General features: G+C 52.1%; 1 long non-coding RNA gene across 1 annotated transcript; it reads left to right on the top strand.

Annotated features, from left to right (window-relative positions):
• Positions 1-6,650: 6,650 nt before the first annotated feature.
• LOC143160449 (uncharacterized) lies at positions 6,651-11,878 on the top strand. Its single transcript, XR_012995382.1, has 3 exons — positions 6,651-6,857; positions 7,146-7,251; positions 11,826-11,878. It is a non-coding gene; the product is annotated as an uncharacterized LOC143160449 (long non-coding RNA).
• Positions 11,879-20,809: the final 8,931 nt, after the last annotated feature.

Raw genomic sequence — 20,809 nt, 5'->3', positions numbered from 1 at the left:
CTACTGTGGATATATAGCTTGGGTTTGGATTCTCTGGTGCCTAGTAAGCTGCTTGTGCTGAATGGAGCATCTCCCCTTGCCAGGATATTTATAGCATCTCTCTCTCTCTCTCTCTCCCACACAGATTGTCTGGTGTCTAATAAGGGATGATACACTGCAGTTTGGAAGATGCTAATAATGTCTCTCCTCTGTTTGACAGTCTGTTCCCATGAAATTTATAGACTCTGACTGTCTCTGAGACCTCTGTGTCTCTGTCAGATCAGGTTGAAATCTGTTCACAGTGTCAGAAGTTGCTGGGGAGTGGGCAGAGGACAGACTGATGCAGCGGGATCGCATATGCTTTGCACTTCTTAGGAAATTAGGCTGAAAATGTGCCCAGCTCTGTTTCCTGCAGATCTGGGGGGGCAGCTGTGGCTCAGATCACCAAATTGTGAGTTTGGGAAAGCAAGCTGGTTGTGTGGGAGGAAGGCGATGAGCTCAGAGACTACCTAGGAGAAGAACTGCTCTGCCCCCAGCCGTCTTGCGTGGGCTGCCATGCTGCGGGCTCTTCAGGCACGTTCAAGCTGCCTGGGGCGATGAGCACAAGTGCAGAGTGTGGCCTCTTGTGGAAAACAGCCCCTGAGGACGATAAACGAGCAAGTCCAGAGCTCCTGGCTGGTGTGAAGAATTGTCTGGCTAAAGCATAATGAATGCCACAGCAGGAGACAGAGCATTTCTCTGAGGCCATTCATCCCCTTTATCACCCCGCTAACAAGCCCCAGAGCAACTTCAGAGAGGCTTCTCTGGAGCAGCACCATCCCTCAGCCACGCTGATAGCTGGGTGCTGGCGGTCAGGAATACATTGTGTGGCAGGAGCGCTCAGCGGGAAACCACAGACCACCCCCCCAAACAACAGCCCCGAGTTCAGGTGTCAGCAGTAGGGACTGTGCAGCGGCTCTGGCTTTGCTGGCATGGAGACCATACCCTCCTTCGGGCCATGTGTGGTGCCACCTGAGAGATCTGCACGTAAAAGCCAAGCATCTGTCTTTTTTAAAGTACTTTTGGGCAGTGAGAGCCCTGCAAGCACCCTTAGGAGGATTGCTCTATCCTAACTCCCAGCTTGTCTAAGATTTAAGATTTATAAGATTTATACAAGACCTAACAGGAGTTTGGGGCCGCTGGCATGGAGGTAAGTTGGTTCTGCTTCACTTGCAGCACAGCTGAGTCTGTGCGTGAGTCTTGTGCGAGGAGGAGAGGGCAGGAGTGATGTGCTTTTCGCAAGAGCTAATAAAAGCTAATTCATCCCTTTGCTCCAAGACAGTAGGAAGCATTAGTGGCTGGCTGAGTGCATCCGCCAATGCGGCAGCGTGCTGGGTGCCTCCGCCTTCCCCCTGGCTGGGAGCAAAGCATGTCCTCCCGTGGAGGGGAAGGCGTCTCTGTCAGCAAGAGCTGTGCTCTCTGCAACTGCGTCAACAGGCAGCCCATGGTGCTGTCTGTAGCTGGCTTCCCTCCTGGGATGAAAAACCAGCCAGATAAGCCAGGCAGGTGGGTCTGGGAACGAGGATGGACATCCCTTGGGCAATTTCCCATGCTGGATTTCAGCTCCGAGCAAGTGCCTTTGCCTCTGCCCCAGGGCTTTGGCTACAGCTTGTGGGAGCAGAGAAAAGCACCGTCCCTGATTTGACTGGACTACAGGAGGCCCCCAAAAGGGCTGCGGCCATTTGTGCCCAAATAGGTGACCAAATAGGTTGGAATACCTTCAACAAGCACTTTGCGTGCTCACCTGTGCACTGTGTATGCAGGTATGTGGTGTGCCACCCTGAGTACTCACCTACCAGAGTGATTGTGTCTGGGGCACGGTGCACAGTGGGTGAGCATTAAGTAGAGCTAATTGCCAGTAATTGGAAGTTTTTTCCTTTTTCCTCCTGTCTGTCTTAATTTCTCCTTCTTCTCCTCCAGGTTTAGCTGTTGGAGGATGCATTTTGTGTGGTCCATGGTAAGCACCCCACATCCAGTGCCAGTGGCCGGCAGGGCTGGGAGAAGATAGGGAGAGAGGGAGGAGGAGAAGGGAAAGCAAACAAGAGAGGTGTCATGTTTGGGTGTTCTCAACAACTACTGGTGGTTTTGTAGGGGCAAAAAAGGAGGAGAAAAGCTGCAAAGCTTTGCAGGTGGAGGGTGCAGAGAGCACCATGATGGGTAATTGGGTTGTTCCAGCAAGGGCAGAAACAGCAGGAGAGCAACAGTTGGTGGGGATGGTCTGGAGTGTGTTTGCAGAGCTGTGGCTCTGGAGTAGAGGAGAAAGATTGGGGTGTTATGGAGCCAGGCATCTCCTTGAGTGCGAGCAGCACACCAGCAAGAGGATTGTAATCCTAATTTTTTCTCTCCATTCTTTACCAGTAGGTCTCCAAGCATTTTAAAAGGAAGCTAACACTGCAGATTGGAAAACTTCACATCTTAAGGCTTCAGAGACTAGTTCAAAGCCAGCCAGAGGAGCCAAGGCCACTGCCTGTGAGTGCCGAGCTGTCATCACGTGCTCTCCTCCCTGGCCCCAAATATTCTGCACTCCAGACCTGGCCTTTCTCCCAGGCCCCTGCACTGACCAGACTGATGATGGGGAGCTTGTTGGAGGCCAGTCATGTCCCACAGGGTGACTGCATGACACATTGCCTCCTGTGGCCACGTGTGATCAGCTGGACTGCCTCTGGGAGGGAGGCACACTGGCATGTGAAATGGCCCTTTGAAGTGGGGTTGAATTTATAGGGGTGCACTCTGGTCCCAGTCCGTGAGGCCTCTGTTTCTGCCCTGACCTCTCTTCACGTTACGGGAGGATTTCACTTACAATCTGGAAACATCTGGTGTTTTTTCTTCTTTTGCCAGCACCATTAAATGTCGAGCTGAAGGGAAACACAATACATCACCTTCCTCGTGGGCTGCCATTCAGCCAAGAGTAACAGAGATTAGCCTTCAATCACACGGGGGTTGGAGCTGAAGGAAACCTTCCCGAGGACACGCTGGAGAAACATTTTCATTAGCAGAGGAGAACCTGACAGAGATGAAGTGCCCCTTCACCTCAACTGCTGGACCTCTCCCCTGCCTGGCGTTAACAGGATGGGGAAATGCTAACCGAGGAGCTGGTGCCAGCTGCAACACTTTAAGTGCTGTCTGCATCCAGATGTGAGAAACAGCTGTGACACGGCAAAGCAGTGCTTTTATAGCCTGGTGGGGGTGGCTTTGGTTTTCCCCTGCCTATCGCTGAGCATTCACTGCTGGAAGCAGATGGGCTGTCAATTGAATGGAGGAAATGGGTGCTAGGTTGCAAGCCACGTACCTTAACGGGCACCCTAGCATGGGCCAGAAAAAGATGTCCTTGGGTGATAAGGTCCAAGGGTCCAGGAGGTATCAGGGGCTCTGCCTCCTGCAATGCGTTTTGTAAATGTAACAGGACCGCCTCTGGGGTACCAGAGGCTTTCTCTCCTCCATGGAAAGCTGCTCCGCAACCCACAGGCATCTGCTGTTAGTCCGCATGCCGCCTGGGCAGTTGAGGTGCCCAGGACTCACTTCTGCTATTGATGTCTCCGTTGTGTTGGAGAAACACACCCTGCACCCCAGCTGGGTGCCTGGCACAGACCTGTCTGTCCTGGTTACTGGGAATTAGCCAACAGGATCCCTGCTAGTCGGCATCCACTGTCCTCCACCTCGCCTCCCTGGGGCTGGCGTGCTCCTGACAAAGGCAGGCTCCATCTCTTTCACTCACAGCTGAAGGTTGCCTTGCCTGGTCCTATCCTGCAGGTTGGAGGGAAATAATTTTAATTTGTGTGGCACATTCCTTTGCGGGGGGGTGGGGGGCGGGGAAGAAAAGAGAAAAAATAACAGAAACTCTGGCTTTTCTGGGTATTTTTAGCTCTTTGCAAAGGACCATTAACATCTCTTTTTCTCTCTTTTTTATTTTTTTTTTTTTTTAACTCCCTGAAGACCATTCTCTCTTTAGGGCTGCCTGTGATACTGCATTAACATCACATCTCTGTGGTGAAAGTAAGCCAGTGCTCAGCACTCCTCAAGACTTCAACTCACAGGGAGCCTCATCTCCTCTCCTTGCTCTCTGGGTGCCCACCACGTGCACAGCCCTCTGAGAAGAGGCTCCCTGGCCGGGAGGTGACAAGCTCAGAGATGCTAATGTCTTCTGGGATGGGTTTTATCAGGAATGTGATTTAAGCTTCCTGAGAGGGAGGCAACACAGCCTGGCAGCTAGGACATTGGTTTGGGACACAAAATCAGATGGCTTCTGGTTTTGGAGCGTTCTCATGTTAAGGTACCTCTCACTTCTCCTTCCTCCCTTTCAGAACTGAGAGCAGCCAAAATTAGAGGAAAACCTGGCTCCTGAGCTTTTTTCTCCTGAACCCTTCACCTGCCTTGTTTTCCTTTTTCTCCTACAATCTCAGCTGGCTGAGTTTCAGTGCCAGCCTATTGAAAGGAAAGGCACGTGCTGGCTTATGGAGGGAGAGAGACCTGAGACAGGATAAATCTGGAGGCAATGAGATTCGGGGGAGGGAAGTCAGCTGCTCTGACACTTTTATTATGGAGCCAGGCTGCTTGGGAATGAATCTTTCTTGAAGCATATGTTGCTGGATGGTATTTCTACCAGGTCCTGGCAGTAACCTTCACCAAGCCTCACTGTCCAGCCCTGCGCTCACCTGTTCCCAGGGCAAGGGGAGTGAATGTCAGCTGCAAATGCCACAGGCAGCAGGGCTCGATGATGCTCAATGCACCTCTGATGAGTCTGAAAGCACGTGGACTTTGGCACCAGAAACTCTTCAGGCTTTGGTGACTTCAGCTTACGGACACATGTTGTGTTGCAAGGGAGGTGTTGGCTTCTGCATATGTTTCTCATTTCAGAAATGAAGAGTATGCAACAGAGATCAAAATGAAATCCTCCTTGGAGTTACCCAGAAGGATGGGTAACTGTAAGGAAAGATTACCCCACGGCTCTGGAAAAGGAAGATCTACTTGCTCAGTAACCTGGTGATGAGGTACTGGCTCTGCTTCATGCAGAGGCTGGAAGTCAGGGGAGACTTGGGGTTACAAAGAGGGCTGGGCAGTGTTTGCTGCCCTCTCTGCTCCTTTCGTGTATCACTGTCAACTTAGATTTCACATCAAGAGGGTGATGTTATGGCTGGCAGTGACAATAGCAGAATGTCACTGGCAGAGGTGAAATATTTCCCTCCATGAGGGTACTTCTTCCTTTCCCTTCCCCTTGGCTTACATCAAGAATCGCGGTGCCAAGCGGGGCATACATACATGCTGCCCAAGGGACAATGTATACTGTGCTGAGCATCACTTTTCTCGCTGTGTCGGTAAGCAGGTCTGTGTCACTGATGCCTCTTTGCTGCGTGGGTGACCTGGGGCAGAGGGTGAACCCTTGTCACTGTCTGAGACAAATTGGGGCCATTGGGAGCTGCCGTGTTTGCCGTCATGGGGAGCATTGCACAGAGTGGTCCTTTGCTGTGCTGGCACCCTCGTACCAGCAGGAGGTCTACCAGGGATGTCCCTTCAGAGCCCCGGGGGCCATTCGTGCTCTTCAGAGGCCAGGCCTGAACTAAGTCAAGGTCTGAGGGGCAGATAAACATGTGTTAATGGTTAATGTTCTCCACAGGCTGTCTCTCACCTCCTCTAAACCGGAGCTAATCTCATAGAAGATTGTCTGTGCCCACACCATTCCAGCAGCCCCTCTGCCAGCCTTCTGTCCTGGAGGGCCTTAGTGCTGTTCTGGCTCCAGCTTTCCTTTTCCAGCTGGTTACGGAGGAGAGAATGAAGGTAGCTGCTGCTGCCAGGCCACACTAGAAAACAAGAGGCAGGGGATGGGCCTCTTTGTGCACTTAAAGATCCAAGAGTTTAATCTGATTCTGGTTCTCTATTAGCCCTGATCCTGTCTTGCATCTTTTCCAGCTGATGCCTGAGCCTGTCTTTGTTGTTTTTTTTTTTTCTTCTTTTCCCCTGTTTCCCTCACCTTATGAAAAATGGCTTTGCCATCTGCATCTGTCAGGAGTCCGCCGAGCCGGGTGTACGGCTCAGTGAATATACAAATGTGTGGTTGGATCATGGCCTCCTCTGACAGGCCGGAGATGAATACCAAACGTGCAGGGAGAAGAGTGTATTCCCTTCTTTCATTGCTGCTGCCTCTGATGGTTGTTTTTCTTATCCCAAGGAGGTGTGAGAATCGCCTTTGGGAGCAGTGCTTCCTTCTGCTCCTGTTCCGCCTTGCCAAGGTTCAGTTCTCTGCCATCCATCATCAGACGAGTCCTCTCCTCACTCCCACATCTCAGCTGCTGATGGGAATGCTGGGGAAGGGGTAACCATTTTACCCTGCCTTTTGCTACCAACCTTTTCCCTTTCCCTTTTGTATGTCACCTCCCAGGCCCATTACAAGCCAATTGCCAGGCTGGGGCTTGAGGACACTTGCCTTCGCTTGCTGGTCCAGGTGCTTTTGGAGAGAAGTAAGGATGAGGTAGAGGGGAGGGGACTGTCTGACCTTACCCAAGTGGCTTAAAATGTAATTTTGAATGGAAGTTTTCAGCAGTGTTGTGTGTGACTCCACGTACGATATACTGAAAGCACCCAAGCGCTCCTGTATGTCTTGGCCTCACTGCATCCTCTTTCCCTGCTGTAGGCGACCAGCGCTATGGGGCTCTGCAAGGAGGAATGCACCAGCTATGAGATGCTCAGATGCCGTAACTCTGCAGGGTCACCCGAGTACCCAAAAGGAGATGACAACCTGCCTTGACACCCATGGATTTGCTCACCTCTTCCTGCCTCTTGGTTTCCTGCAGTCTGGTACACAAGCTGCTTCCCTGGCCTCGATGTACTAAGAAGCTTTCAGCCAGGTGGGCTCAGAGGAGCAGGCAGAAAATGAAATGAGTCTCTCCATGGTCTTGCCACAGCTATCTGGTCAAGGAGGGGAAGTTTCTGGGAGGGCGGACCCCTGCTTTGGCAGGAGGAGAGAGCAGGCAGCTTGAGCTGAGCTGGTTTTTTGACAAGCAGATGGATGTTCAGTGGGGGCCCAGGAAAACCCTATCGCTTCAGGCTAGCTGCGAGCCCTCCAAACCAAAGCATTGTGCTGATGCGAAAAAAGCATTGCTCCGTTGATGCTCAGCCTGAATTACCTCTTCCAGGTGCCTGATTCGGGGAGCAGCGACCGTCCCCTCCTGCGACCAGCTCCCGGGAGGAGCCAGCTGTGTGCTTGTGACCGGGCAGGGATGCAGCAGGAGCTATTGAGCAGTAAGGAGGGACAAAGGCGAGCAATGGCATATTCCTCTGGCATCTCCATACTGCAGGGCTCTTGGCGAGCGAGCACTCATCTGCTTTGAAAGCTCTTAGTGCTCCTGCAGGTGGGAGCCAATTTGTCTGCTTTCCTGCCCAGGTGCCATCTGTTTGTAGGATTGCCTGTGCGGTGGATGAGCACGACAGGGATGGCGAAGGGAAGGGGCTGACGGGGTGGGAGAGATGAGCCTAAAACTTTCCTTGGGTAACTTCAGCACTTCTGGCTGCTGTTGCCTCCTCTCCCCTGCATCGTGGCAGGGAAATCACAGCCTGTCATTTGCTGTTCCTGGAGCGTGATAGGGAGCCAAGGCACCGCTAATAGCAAGCTATCATTTTAATGCTAATTTCCCACCGTTAGCTCAGGCTGGGGGAGGCTCAGCCTGGGTGGAGGGAAGCCATTAGCAGATGGAGAAGGGGGAGATGTGTGGGGATTGTTCTGCACCTCGAGAAGGGACTTCTGGAGGGCAGATGACTAACCACCACTGGGAAAACTGGTAGCAGGCGCTGAGGTCAGTCTCTGGTGAACATGGGAAGGAGGGAGAGGGACTCTTTCTTCCAAGTGGTCTTCCTGTAGGGATTTCTCGAGCGCTTCAGGCTTTGGCTTGAATTTGGTGTTTGCTGCTTGTTGCCAGCCCTCAGTGCGTTGTGACCCAGGGGATGCTCAGAGAGCTGGCAGGGCTGCAGCTGGTGGCATGGTTGTCCTTTTAACAAATGAACCAAGCAGGGTTGGGTTTAGCTACTGTCTTTTTGTGAGGAGCTCCCCAGTTCAGGAGCCTGGACATCTGTGTTGGGCAATGGGCTTCAAAGCAGGGAAATTTTGAAGCCATTCTTGAGATACCCAAGAGCAAAAAAAGAAACTTGCCCTTTTGCCATGGGGACAAGCTCAGCTGCCTCAAGCTGGAGAGCTGGCAGGAGAAACCAGTGGCTGAGTTTGGAGTTGTGAAGGAAACTGAACCATTTCCCTGCCCTTTCCAGAGGTGGGAGTTCCCACATCCAACCTCTTGGTCAGTCTCCTCTAGCCATGCTTACCAAGTGGAATAGCCTGTGCTGCTCCCCAGGCTGGTGTAGTTACCTGGGAGCTCCTGGGGAGTTTGAAGAGAGGTGACTGGTTGCAGTAGGAGTGTAGGGCCTGTTTGGAATTGTGTTGGCAGCAGTCAGAGGGGTTCCTCTACCATTTCTAGACCTGCTTGGAAACCTTGGGACTAAAAGGACGTGAGCTCAGACGCCGTGCCTGGCTGGGAAGAAACCGGTTGCCTACTACTGAGGGACAGCATTGTTTTAAGGCAAGGGCCCAGTAGTCTCCTGGTCTGTGGTGTGACACACTTCCTGAAAACCCACCAGCCTGTGCTGATCTAGATGTTGTGGTTTAACCCCAGCTGGCAATGAAGCACCACCCAGCCGCTCACTCAGTCCCGCCTGGTGGGATGGGGGAGAGAATCAGAAGAGTAAAAGTGAGAAAACTCGTGGGTTGAGATAAAGACAGTTTAATAGGTAAAGCAAAAGCTGCGCACGCAAGCAAAGCAAAACAAGGAATTAATTCACTACTTCCCATGGGCAGGCAGGTGTTCAGCCATCTCCAGGAAAGCAGGGCTCCATCACGTGTAATGGTTACTTGGGAAGACAAATGCCATCGCTCTGAATGTCCCCCCCTTCCTTCTTCTTCCCCCAGCTTTATATGCTGAGCATGGTGACATATGGTATGGAATATCCTTTTGGTCAGTTGGGGTCAGCTGTCCCAGCTGTGCCCCCTCCCAGCTTCTTGTGCACCCCCAGCCTACTCACGGGTGGGGTGGTGTGAGAAGCAGAAAAGGCCTTGATTCTGTGTAAGCGCTGCTCAGCGATAACAAAAACATCCCCATATTATCAACACCGTTTCCAGCACAAACCCAAAACATTTCCATAGTAGTTAGTACAGGGCTAAAATTAATTCTATCCCAGTCAAAACCAGCACACTAGACCACTGGCTTCATCATTTCATATGGAAGCATACCTGGATTTTTTAAGACCACTTAAAGGCCATTTTAAAACCATTTTACCATCTAGCAGAGAGGCAGTGGAGGGACAAAAGCAGCCATGATAAAGGGAAAAGTAATGGTTAAATGGCAAAGGGATGGGAAGCCAGGAGGGGACCATCCTGCCAGGAGGACATTAACACAAGGTTACATTAGCACAGCAGCGTTGCTCGCTGTGGTTCCCAACTATCAGATCTGCCCCGGGGTGGAGCATGACTCACTGTTTTTAGCGAGCTATTTCCATCTGAAAAAAAGGCTCCTATCTCTTCTAGAGCCTCTTCCCCACCTTGGGCGAGGAGAGAAAGAAAAAAGTGAAGGGCTAGTTTTTCCTAGCTGAGGAGAATCAAACAAACTTTCCCTCAAGTAGCTGAGCGAGGAAATCGGCACCTTATGTATTCCCAAGAATAATACAATCAAGTAGTTGGGAGCCGGGGGGGGGAAGTGCGTTGCTTTTCCCAGTTCAGCACTCTGAATAATGAGCCTACAAGCTGGAGGGAGAGCTCCCAGGAGGGGCACCTGTGTACGGGAGATGGACACGACAAGTGTCTTGGATGGGCCGGTATCTGAAGTGATCTCTCTCTAATTTTCTACATCAGTGAGAACACAGCGCAGCACCATCAATCATAGTCAACCTCCTCTCACAAAGCCACCTCCTGCCTCACCATAATGCAGCGTCCCCCCTCCACTTCTGCCCCTGACTGGGGACCACAGGTGTCCCTGCCAGCAGCACCCGCAGGCACGTTCTCTCCCAGGGGGTTTCTTCTTTGTCGCGTTTGAGCCTGCTTGTGTTTCTGCCTTTCTCCTTCCTCCACCCCAGTACCTGTTCCTCGCTAGTGCTTTATTTTCCAGACTGCATCTCCCCTTCCTGGAGTCAGAAAAGGCCAAACACTCCTTTTATCCCCAATGAGGAGAAGGTGTGGAGCCACTTGTCCTGGGCTAACAGCCCTTGCCTGCTGCGTGGAGGAGGGGTGGGGGTGGTTTTGGTGCCTGTAGTGCTCATCTGGGGATGGGGAGGTTGGACTTTACAGCTCCCTTGAGGCTGCTTCTCTAGTAATGGATATCAGGGCATGTTCTGGGGATTGCTGGTTCCTTCACCCCAGCCCCAGCTCTGGGCATGGAGCAGCTAAGGGAGCCATCTTTCATGCTGGTGGTGTGATGCAGCAGCTCTTGGTCTCTCGGTTTCTCCTTTTGTGAAGTCCTCTGCTCCTTCCAGGCCCGGCTGTGTTTCCACCAGACCCCAGGGCACCTCTTTGGTAGGAACACTGGTGGTGGGTGTCCTTCTGAGCAGGCCCTGGCCAGATGCACTCCTAAGCTGGCCAGAAGGCTGGTGGGACACAGAGCTGTGCTTGTGGCTGTTTCTTCTACTGCAGCGTGGACACAGCTGGTGGGTTTGATGGCTCTTGCTTCTCCATCTCTCTCACGTGCTAGATTGGGTGCTTTTGCTGGATTGTGGTGGCTCTTGGACCTACCAGAGCCTGGCTAACTGATGGCAGCTGTCATGACACAAAAGTAGTTTGCAGTCCCATTTCTGGCTCCATGGGCTCAAGCACCAGCTAGAACCAAGGACTGTGCTTCTTGCTTGAGCACAGCTCTAGACATAAGCATCTTCTGATTAAACCTGTGCAGTTGTCACCTGCCTCTCAGTCTCTTATACTGGCTTCTGAGAGCTGCCAGGAATCCTTGACCACTCATTCAGGCATGGTTTCCTGCATGTATCAACCCTGCTCCAGTGTTGTGGAGCTATTGCTGGCTTCTGTAATAGCTGCTTTGTTTACTTCCCAAATGCCTGCCCTTTCTGTAATGAGCTATAATTCATCCTGGTTTATACAGTGCTCAGAGATACCTGGAGCAGGGAAGGTGTGCCATTAAACGACCTTCTAGGCTGCTCTCCAGACCGGGGCTGCTGATCTCCTGGACATGTAAAACAGGGAGGACAAGGGGGACGAGATTGAAATGGGGAATAATTACCTAGCAGGGTAAAAGGGGCTGACTGGGTTGGAAACTGCTGGGAGCTGACACGCAGGTGCAGATGAATGGCTATGACAGGCAGGCAGGGTGGAGGGATGAAAGATGTTTTTTTAAAGCATCTGCTTTCCTCTCTTCCTCTGCTTTATAACCTGTTTTTATAGAGACTGCATGAGGAACACATTTTTTTATTAGCAGCTTGGGAGTGGAGAGTAATAAAGATTAATTTTTTAAATAATTCCTTGCATTATCTTTTAATTTCCTGTGGCAGGGTTTGACTTTTAAATCTGCAAACGGAGTTAACTGCTAACATGCTCATCAGTTTGGAAGTGGCAGCTGAAGGAGCTGCGGGACTCAGTGAAGGTGGGAGAGGCCCCAAAGTTGAGCCTGGAGTCCCAGCCTCTCCTGGGCTGGCCACAGTCCCTAGCTTTAAGGATCTGTTCAGGTCTGCAGCACTGGGCTATATCTCTGTCCCAGGAAAACTCAAAGAGATCTAATCCATACTGCAGCTCATAATGTCCATTTTGCTTTCTTCCTTTGATGGTAATGACGAAGCTCACCTGAGGAGGAAGGAGGGAAACCTGATGGCCCTGCTCTGCTGCTGTGGGCTATGCATTCTTGCTGATCTCCATTCAGGACAGTATGTGCTGCTGGGACCAGGGCTGAGATGCATGGGAGGGTGGGCACATGGGTTCTCCAGACCAGCTGGGATCATCAGTGGTCTTGCTGGTGATAGCGGGAGGTGATCACAGGACTGGGAGGAGGTATTAGGAAGAAACAACAAGACAGCAGTTGAAGGAGAAGAAGATGAGGTGAGAGAGAGAAGTGACAACACTGGGGATGTGATAGAGAAAGGGTCTCCCTGCCCCCTGCATCCGCACTCTCCATCCCAGCCTCCATGATGCTCTGCTGGGGTTTAACTTGCTGGGAGACTGGCTTACAATGCAGCTGGGCTACCTTCACTGCCCTGGATGAGCTCACATGCCCTGAAGGGTACCCACAGCAGGCGGGGCACTGAAGCTGGGCAGAAGTGATGCCCAGCATACAGAGACTCCAGCCCCAGCTTACTTTGACCACTGACCTTTTTGTAGCTTGTTCTTCATCATATGGCCATGCTGGCTGCTCGCGCTTGCTCTGGACTTCTGATCTCTCTGTAGAGCAAGTGGCGGAGGCAGAGAGCAGCCGTTATGGAGAATCAGCCAGTGTGGACAGGAGCAATTTGGCTCATGCTGGTATGGAAGCAGCTGTAGCTCAAATGCCTGGTGTGGGCTTTGGGAAGGCAGAGGGGAAGCTGAGTGAAGCGGGGAGCACAGTGGGAGTGTTGACTGTGTCCTGAAAAGGCATTTTAATGGATTACATCACTCCTGTGTTGGAACCAGGACCGAGATGAAGGTTTTTGGAGATGTCTGGGGATGGGAAAGAGCCAAATTGTGCATGGGGAGCACTCTGACCCAGACAGCTCCTGGCTCCTTCTGGCAGATGCCATCTGGAGCAGGCTTTGTGCACGCCTGGGTGTCTGTGTGCTTTGGCAGCCCTCTGATGGCCAGCTCCACTGACCCAGTGTGGGAGGATGTTGCTTTCTCTCCTCAGAGTCCTCTGCATGGTTGGAAGATCTGCTCTGCATCACGGCAGAGGGGCTCCAGGCTTGATCCAGCCTCACAGCTGCTCCCACATCTCCCCTCGCTCCTGGGAAGAGGAGAAGCACACCCCAGCCCATCCCCTGGTGTGAAGGTCAGTTTCCCCATGCCAGGTCATCTGTGTTTGTTGGCATTTTGCTGGGCAAAGCTGTCCCTGATGAGGTCCGGGTTTGCAGGCACAGTGCAGAGGGATGTGGGTGGGTCTGCTTTTGGAGGCTGTGTGACTGCCTGGCAGCAGACATCCCACTTGCAGCAATAAATGTGGTTTGGGTTCTGGTTTTGTACTTTGGCAGCAGGCTGAGGTCTCGTCCTGCTGGCCAGGCTTCATCCAACCTGGTCCTCTGGTGTCCAAGGGAGTGACAAAAATCTTTGGTGCATGTGGCTCGTGCATGTTTTGGGTGGGAAAACACATTCCCCAGCCCTCTTTTTAGATTCTCCATGTATTCAAGTCTTGGACAAAAAAAGGACCCTGCCCTCTGCCAGCAGAATAAGACAGAAGTGCCTTATGGATGCTCCTGATCTCAGGGGGGAAACTGAGGCACAAAGAGGTGGCTTGATGCCTGTACCACTAGCACCTCAGTCCCACGTGCATCCATCCCTCTGTGTACGGCTGCCTGGTGTCCCAATGTGCTATGAATAACCACAGAGTTGTGCTTTTCAGCCAAAAGAAGCATCATTTGCTAAAGTTACCGGGTGTGAGGAAAACTGGGGGGCAGTTCTCGATTGTCAATATCTGTCTAAAAGCAAAAACCTCTCCTGTTGTGGTGGGTTCTTCTTTTATTTTTTCTTCTGAAGTAACATAGAGAAAAATGGAAATAAAGAGCAGCAGGGAGAGAGCTGTTAAAAAGCTTAAAGCTGTCACAAGGCATCGGTTAGTTTATGTGCAGTGAAGTATACAAACAAGTTTTCAGCTTGTTGGTTGGAGCCAAGGAGCGGAGTTTTTTGTGTGATAAATATGTTTTATGGGTCTTTTATGGGATTTTTTAAAATGGCTGTCCCAATAAATTATTTACCAGGGTAATAAAAGATCAAGGAAATTGGTCCAACCATATCGCTGAGCATCTAAATCCCAAACTTTTACTGGGATGGAAGGACCCTCTGAATTCCTGTGGCCCTATAAAAGATGGTCAAGGTGTGCTGTTTGTCTATGGTGTTCTTCTGGAGGCCAGGTCCCCAGCCAGCCCCAGCACTCAGCATATCTCCAGGAGGTCCTGGGGGCCTGACACCGGTTTTCAGTCCCTCAGCATCTACTCCTGGAGATGGATAGCATTTCCCTCCACCACGGGCTCTCACAGCTGCAAATCTGTTGATAGTCTCTGACTCTTTGTTTAAGTTTCCAAAAGGTCTCAGAAGCATAATGGTCCTTCCTGGTGTGAAATGGGAGGTAGAAATCACTTAGAAAGTGGCAAGGAGGTTGAAGGGACCTTAGCCCCTGCAGTACAGGCTGGAAAGGCTGCCACGTAGTCCTGCAGATAACGAGGACCTCCTCCCACCCCAGATGTCTGGATGGGTACGTTTCTCCTTGCGTGGTATCAACCGCTGCTCAAGGGAAGGGCCAGGTTCTGCTCACTGCTGGCCTGGTCTTCATCGCAGATGACCCCAAAATAGCCTTTGAGGAGGTGAAATAAAAATCTATGGTGTTCCAGCCACGGAGTCTATAAATACATCTTTTGGGGCATTGGACCAGGCTTTAAGAAGGTCAGTCACTCTCCCTCCCTGCTCTTCCCAAGGGGACGGAGGAAGGAGAGGGCTGGGGGTCCTACCAAAGGTCCTTGCATCGGGACAGGGCAAATACTTTGGCTGCATCCCAGACTTTCTATAGTAAGTGGGATTAGATTTAACCCCCAGTACAGTTTAAAAGACATCCAGTTGTTAATGTGGTGGCTTCTGTAAGGACTCTGGTCGAGAAAGATACATCCCTGTGCGGTAAGCTGCTCATAAATAAATTTAGACGGGATTTTAGAAGCAATTTCTGAGGCTTGAAAGAGGTAACTCTGGAGTGGCCTTCAAAAGGGATGGTGGGTGGGAAGGGACAGCCACTGTTTCAAGATAGCTCTCAATATTCATGGGAAGGATTATTCATTCAGAGCCTTTCCAGAGGGGAGAGTCCTTGGGTATCTGATGTGTTGAAGTGAGACTGGATCGATCTTTGTTTGTGCTGTCTTTAGCTTATATTAATCCCATGCCTCAGGGCGTCTGCTGTCCTCCACAGGGTCCAGAGAGGAATCCTCGTCTCCATTGATGCCTAATTTGGCGCCTGGGTTTGGTGGTGGTCCTGTCTCTCTCTGAGGTGGTGGAGAGTGGCCACAGCTGGAAACATATCTGGGGACAGGAATAAATTTCCCTGGTCAGCCAACAGGGAGCACAGGGCTTTATTCCTTCTGGTGCCTGGAGGCTTCCTCAGATCTTACAATTTTCTGAAATAATTTCTCTGCTGTTACAAGGCCCTAGGAAATTCACGGAGCTGCTAATCTTCCTCGTTTGCCTCCCGTGCCGTGTTATAGTGGTGGCTTTTGGACTTTCCTTGGGCCGGTCCTGCAGCCTGGGGCATGGCCATATCTCCAGACCCTTTAGTCTAACAGAAGCACTGGGAGGGAGATCCTGGGCAGCTCCTGGATGCCCTGAGCCGCGCTTCTGAGCTGTCCTAAGCCTGGGGAGAGGGCAGGCAGTAAAAAGGGAGCTTGCTCCCCTAATCTGGGACCTGCCCCAGCAGGAACAGCCCCTTAGAGTCCATTCCCTTGGCTGGCAGCTGCCAAAGGTTTGGGGTGTGTTGGCTGCACCCCAGAGGATATCAGTGCTGGTGCCCACTTCTGTGGTGCATCCCCAGTGAGTGGGCTAAGCCGGGCTGAGGCCTCAAAGCCCACGAATCATTAAGGCTCTAGCCTGGGAAAGGTTTAAACTAGAGCTGTGCATTTTAATGGGTGGTGTTTGCTGGGGTCAAGGCTGTGTGGTTTGGCTTTTAGGCTGGCAGCTGGGGACTGGATTTCAGAGCAGGCTTTCCACTGAGGGGAGCAGAGGCTGGTACCATGTCTGATGTTTGGATTTAAAGAAAAAAAGACACATGTCCCCACGTCTCTTATTAATTGTAAACACATCCTGCCAGTTTGGGAATGGATGCCATAAATTTAAACAAAGATTGAGCCAGCATGGGACAGGTGTAAGAAGCCCAGATGACGTGTGTAGGCCAGGCTTAGCATCTCCTCCTGCTCGCTCCAGACTATGCAGCATGACTCCGCTGACTTTAGTGGCATTTCCTCCTGGCTCGCCTCCTTGTGATGGGAATTGAACTGCATGTAATTGAAAAGGATGGAGCGTCTGCCAGCAGACTGCGAGCCATGTTCCCCTTGGCAGCTTGAGCTTGTTGGTGGAGGACAGGGGAGACAAGCTGGGGCAGACACCTGCGTCGGGGGGAGGTGAGCCTCAGCATCACAGGGATCCCAAATCCATCTCCATCTGAAGCTCTCTGGATGCGGCTCCCCATTGCGCAGGGCTTGCCCATGCCCAGAGGGGGAGTGATGTCTCCAGTTGCTGTTGCATGAGCAGTAATTTGCTCTCATTTGTGATCTCCCCCTTGCTGGCACCAGGACAGACATGTGAATAACTGCTCCTCTGAGCAGCTTTCTGAACCAAGGACTTGACTTGATCTTGAAAAGCATCCTGTGATCTGGCCGGCTGTTGCTGACCCTGGGCTTTGCACCACCATGTCTCCCTGCCCGAGCATCAGTCAAGAGAGGCTGAGGGAGGTAAAAGGCTCCCAGGGTTTGCGCGGTCCCGAACGCTAATGACAGCTCGGCGTACACGGACAGTACAGCGGGCCTTGGTGTAAGGCCAGTGATCAAGATGTGAGGGCGTTGTAAATCCGGCACCTACAAAGACGCAGGGAGCAAAGCGGGGCAGGATCTGCATTTCAAAGAGCGGCACAGGGAGAGGACGTGCCTGCCTGCCTGCCTGCCGCCAAGGCAGAGAGACAAAACTGTTTGAACTACGGTCTCTGGGAGACCGTAACCACTGGCTCCACGTTCAGGGGCTGGTTAAAGGAAAGCTTTATAACCCCACACTAATTGCATGGTGCTGAGCCTAGGAGGTGATGCCTGCTGGGCACGGCTCTGCTTAACACAGGCTGCATCAGATGAAGATGTCTTGAAACCAGGCTTTGCTTTCAAGTGTACATGGTCCCTCACCTGGCCACTAATGACAGAAATGTCCCCACCACTGAATCAGGGCTGGCCATGCCAGCGCTAGGAGGTCCTGCTGGGGAGAGCCAGGTCCTACCTTAAAAAGCCTTTGGTCCAGGCAGGAGAGGCAGCTATAGGAGTAGGAGGTGAAAGAAAATCCAGTGGTGATGAAATTATTTGGTTTTGTCTTCCAGGGATTGAGTTGGGAACGACTGGACACGGCCAGAGCTCCAGCTTGGCCATGGTCACTGGACAAGGTGGCCTCCTTCATTGCATACGGCTTCTTTAAAAAAAAATTGGCATTGTTTTTGGCTGTGAATTGGGGTTTTTTTTGTTGGTATTTTCTGGAAGGAGAAGTTCTAGAGGGTGGGTGGTTTCAGGCAGCGTGGCCCAATTTTCATTTCTCTGCGTTGGCCAACTGAGTGGGAGATGGAGCATCTCCTCCCCAGCACTGCTGGCTGCCGTCACGCTCCCAGGGCAACTGTTTCGCTGGGGGAAGAGGGAGCGTCAGCAAATCCCAATTTCTGAGTGACTCCAGCCTGCCCTGCCTCGCATGGGGTCATGACAGGCTCAGTTCGTGGATGTTGTCTAGGAGGTTCCTGGAGTGTGTGGAAGACAGCTTCCTGACGCAGCTGGTAAGTGAGCCTACCTCGCTCGACCTGCTGTTTACTAACAGAGAAGGACTGGTGGGAGATGTGGTGGTCGGAGGCCGTCTTGGGCTTAGCGACCATGAAATGATAGAATTCTCCATTCTTGGTGAAGCAAGGAGGGGGGCAGCAAAACCGCAACCATGGACTTCCGGAGGGCAGACTTTGGCCTGTTCAGGACACTGGTTGAGAGAGTCCCTTGGGAGACGGTCCTGAAGGGCAAAGGGGTCCAGGAAGGCTGGATGTTCTTCAAGAAGGAAGTCTTAAAGGCACAGGAGCAGGCTGTCCCTGTATGCCATAAGAAGAATGGGTGGGGAAGACGACCGGCCTGGCTGAACGGGGTGCTCTTGCTGGGACTCAGGAAAAAAAGGAGAGTTTACCGCTTGTGGAAGAAGGGGCAGGCGACTCAAGAAGAGTACAGGGATCTTGTTAGGTCGTGCAGAGAAGAAATGAGAAAGGCAAAAACCCAGCTAGAACGCAATCTGGCCGCTGTCGTTAGAGACAACAAAAAAAGTTTTTACAAATACATTAACGACAAGAAGAGAGCCAAGGAAAATCTCCATCCTGTATTGGATGCAGGGGGGAACATTGTCACCGAGGACGAGGAAAAGGCTGAGGTACTTAATGCCTTCTTTGCCTCAGTCTTTAACAGGCAGACCAGTTATCCTCAGGGTACTCGGCCCCCCAAGCTGGAAGACAGGGACGGCGAGCAGGATGAACCCCCCGTAATCCAAGAGGAAGCAGTCAATGACCTGCTACGCCACCTGGATGCTCACAAGTCTATGGGGACGGATGGGATCCACCCGAGAGTGCTGAGGGAGCTGGCGGAGGAGCTCGCCAAGCCGCTCTCCGTCATTTATCAGCAGTCCTGGTTAACGGGGGAGGTCCCGGATGACTGGAGGCTTGCCAATGTGACGCCCATCTACAAGAAGGGCCGGAAGGAGGATCCGGGGAACTACAGGCCTGTCAGCCTGACCTCGGTGCCAGGGAAGATGATGGAGCGGTTCATCTTGAGGGCGCTCACAAGGCACGAGCGGGACAACCAGGGCATCAGGCCCAGCCAGCACAGATTCATGAGAGGCAGGTCCTGCTTGACCAACCTGATCTCCTTCTATGACCAGGTGACCCGCCTAGTGGACGAGGGAAAGGCTGTGGATGTGGTCTACCTTACTTCAGTAAGGCCTTTGACACCATCTCCCACAGCATTCTCCTAGAGAAGCTGGCGGCTCACGGCTTAGACAGGTGGACTCTGCGCTGGGTAAAAAACTGGCTGGACGGCTGGGCCCAGGGAGTTGTGGTGAATGGAGTTACATCCAGTTGGTGGCCGGTCACGAGCGGTGTTCCCCAGGGCTCAGTTTTGGGGCCGGTCTTGTTTAATATCTTTATCGATGATCTGGATGAGGGGATCGAGTGCACCCTCAGTAAGTTTGCAGACGACACCAAGTTGGGCGGGAGTGTTGATCTGCTCGAGGGTAGGAAGGCTCTGCAGAGGGACCTGGACAGGCTGGATCGATGGGCCCAGGCCAACTGTATGAGGTTCAACAAGGCCAAGTGCCGGGTCCTGCACTTTGGCCACAACAACCCCATGCAGCGCTACAGGCTTGGGGAAGAGTGGCTGGAAAGCTGCCTGGCGGAAAAGGACCTGGGGGTGCTGGTTGACAGCCGGCTGAACATGAGCCGGCAGTGTGCCCAGGCGGCCGAGAAGGCCAATGGCATCCTGGCCTGTATCAGAAATAGTGTGGCCAGTAGGAGTAGGGAAGTGATCGTGCCCCTGTACTCGGCACTGGTGAGGCCGCACCTCGACTACTGTGTTCAGTTTTGGGCCCCTCGCTACAAGAAGGACGTTGAGGTTTTGGAGCGTGTCCAGAGAAGGGCAACGAAGCTGGTGAGGGGTCTGGAGCACAAGTCTTATGAGGAGTGGCTGAGGGAACTGGGACTGTTTACCCTGGAGAAGAGGAGGCTCAGGGGAGACCTCATCGCTCTCTACAACTACCTGAAAGGAGGTTGTAGCGAGGTGGTGTTGGTCTCTTCTCCCAAGTAACAAGCGATAGGACGAGAGGAAATGGCCTCAAGTTGCACCAGGGGAGGTTTAGATTGGATGTAAGGAAAAATTTCTTTACTGAAAGAGTGGTTAAACATTGGAACAGGCTGCTCAGGGAAGTGGTTGAGTCACCATCCCTGGAGGTATTTAAAAGACGAGTAGATGAGGCACTTAAGGACATGGTTTAGTGGACATGGTGGTGTTGGGTCAACGGTTGGACTCGATGATCTTAGAGGTCTTTTCCAACCTCAATGATTCTATGATTCTATGATTCTATGTTCCCAGGTGATGGACAAACAGATCTCTGTGTTCCTTGGCAGCCCTGCTGACATCCAGACCCTCAGAGCCGAGACCGGGAGCAGGATCCTAATGCCTGCCTTGTGTTGAAACCTTGCATGCCTCAAAGGGGCTGGAAGGAGGAGCAGTTATAGAGGGAGATGCTTCCTCTAGGAAGCAAAATAAAATAGAGCAAGGCGGTGGCTGGACATAGCAAATAAGACAGCTTAATGTCCCTGCCCGCGTCACCAAATTGAGTGGGGAGCAAGGATAGTTTTTATGAAGAAAACTGTTCCGTGTTTGTCCAGGTCGGTCACCTGTCTGGGTCACTGATGTGCAGTTATTTACATATCAGAGGGCACCGTCAGGGTAAAAAACAAAAAGAAGAAAAATCCTATCTGTGCCACTCAAAACACCTCGGTTCAATTGGGCTGTGGTCCAGAAAAGCACTTAAGCATGTGTGAATGCCTCCCTGGGCGGCAGCGTGTGGCATCCCTGCCCAGGGCAGGTCAGCAGGGGCTTTGCTGTCGATGTCGGGAGCCAGGCATCACGGTGAGGAGCCAGCAAGGACCTTGCTCTTGACCCCTGCCTTTGCAGCATCCTCGTGAAATCCTCTGCAGGGTAGCCCCTCTTGGCAATTCCTGATTTGATCGTGGCTGAGACTGGGCTGGGAAGGGCGAAACCAGGACAGTTACTATATTTTTATTTTTGTTCCTTAACTAAGTGACCCTGTGAGAAATTGAAACCTTCCTGGAAATGAGGA

The sequence above is a fragment of the Aptenodytes patagonicus genome, chromosome 5 (assembly GCF_965638725.1).
Source record: "Aptenodytes patagonicus chromosome 5, bAptPat1.pri.cur, whole genome shotgun sequence".
Taxonomy (NCBI): Eukaryota; Metazoa; Chordata; class Aves; order Sphenisciformes; family Spheniscidae; genus Aptenodytes; species Aptenodytes patagonicus.
This window is presented reverse-complemented; position numbering and strand designations above follow the sequence as displayed.